This window comes from Pinus tabuliformis, chromosome 8, assembly GCF_031772625.1.
Source record: "Pinus tabuliformis cultivar Carrire ecotype Pingquan chromosome 8, CPIR1, whole genome shotgun sequence".
NCBI lineage: Eukaryota > Viridiplantae > Streptophyta > Pinopsida > Pinales > Pinaceae > Pinus > Pinus tabuliformis.
Genome location: NC_142294.1, coordinates 1,070,098,681 through 1,070,100,780, shown reverse-complemented (window position 1 = coordinate 1,070,100,780; position 2,100 = coordinate 1,070,098,681).

Here is a 2,100-nt window from a genome sequence, read left to right as displayed (position 1 = left end):
TATACATTTTCTCATCCTTGTACTAAGGGATTGAGCTCAACCATTTTCTTCAAAATAGAATTAGTTACATTAAACTTGGGCCGAATTTCTGAAAATAGGTGTTGAAGATGAACTCGTATATCCTAAACCATAGCACCTGTTACAAAAATGAAAGAGGTTTTTGTAGATAAGGTCATTTTGGAGAGAAACCTTTCTCAAATTTGGGAAATTCATTTCTAGTAGCTCGAAATCTATTCCACAAAATCATCTCTAAAACAGAAAATCATTAAAAATTTAAATCTGTGAAAATGAGTTGTAAAGATCTAGTCACATATCCCAATCCATGACACCTGTGAATAAACTGAAAGATGTTTTTGTTATATGGCGCGTATTTAACAAAAATCTCCTTGGGTTTTGCAAAATTAATTTCCATCTGTTGTAAACTGACCCCGCACTAAAATGACTAAAACAGTAAAAAATATGAAAAAATTGCTTTGTTTTAATGTGGGCTCCAAATATCACTATATATCTCCCACATAGTTGCACCTTTGCATAAACTGAAGGAGGTTTTTTTCATTTGGTATGTGGTTAACAAAAACCTCTTTCACTTTTGAAAAATTCCTTACCATTATTTCAGAAACTGATTTTGTACTAAACTTGTCATTGTGTGCAACAACTGACCTCAAAACATGCATAACCAAGAATCACTCATTCATTTCTTCTAATCCAGGAACCGGTTACGGGAGTGTGATATACCGTTGGAAATATTTTTCCGAGCTTCTTCTGATGGACACACTTGTGACATTTTTTGTGCTAAACATCATGTGCAAAACATCTAACAAAACCAGACATAGTAAGAGCTCATGTTGATCCCTGGTGACAGGCTGCGAAGACTGGAACTAACATCGGCTCCAATGGGGATGGTAGCTCCTTGGAGGTGCCAAGAACTACAGATCTCTGGAAAGCAGACAGTGCCTCTTCCATTGGGCATGGATGGTCAAACAACTGCAAACCCAAAACAACTCATACCAATCCAAAAACATATACATACTGCAACTTGTACATAAACAAATACCGAAAACTGAAATGTTGCCTTGGGCAGCTTATTTATGTACAAATCTAACCCACTTTGCTGCAAAATTGATAGATCAAGTAATGCTGTAATGCCATATCAACCAATCAAGTAACTGTGACAAGGATGCTGCTTGAAAGTGCTTCAACCATGACACAAATGTAAATGATGATAGCCATACATGCACATAATGAATTTGGTTTTGTAAAAGACAATTTGATCTATCATTTAAATTGAAAAAAAAATTCCATGTACATTGCAATAGGATCGGAAAAACCAAACTCTATTTGCTGCCCCAACTCCTCAATACATGCTTCCAACTGCAAACTATCAATGAAAATATCCATGGGCAGCCTTACCTTCTGTTCCTTATGCTGAAAAAGGTCCCCAAGGAATGGGACTCCACAATCCAGATCCTGGGACTGTATTTGGGTCTCCAATTCAGCTAGATCTCCTTCAATTTCGATGGCAAACTCTTGCAAAAAATTGAGCTTATCTTCATGGCTGCATCAACAAGATTTCAGATAAGAAGAAAGAGATGAAGAAAAGTTCTCATCTACCTCATCATCTATGCACATATCTTCCCATTCTCTAGAACCTTGAATAGAGGGCACCTCTATTTTTAATTCTTCCTCTTTCTCCATCCCAGTTTCAAGAAAGATATACAAAAATCTGCAAAGGACTTAATAGATCTGATAGGAAAACCTTCAATCCATTTTCTACATTTGCCTTGAAACGAATCAAAGAACAATCTGATGAAGACATCTTCCTTTTTAACTCTAAGAATGTCACAATGTTTTAATTTTCTATATGTTCTAGAGTCAAAGTCAGATCTTCCCCATTGAATTTAGGGCCATTACTCAAATGTATGCATCCTTTGGTAATTGATTAGGAAAACCAGGAAAGATTTAGAAAAATCGACACATGAATACCTTGAACAAATAGAAGCAACATCTGAGTCCTTCATTTAGCTAGTGAAGCCACCATCAATATTTGAAACTCGGGACTTCGAATAGTTAGAGTCGCCAGGTAGATGATTTCAGCCTTCA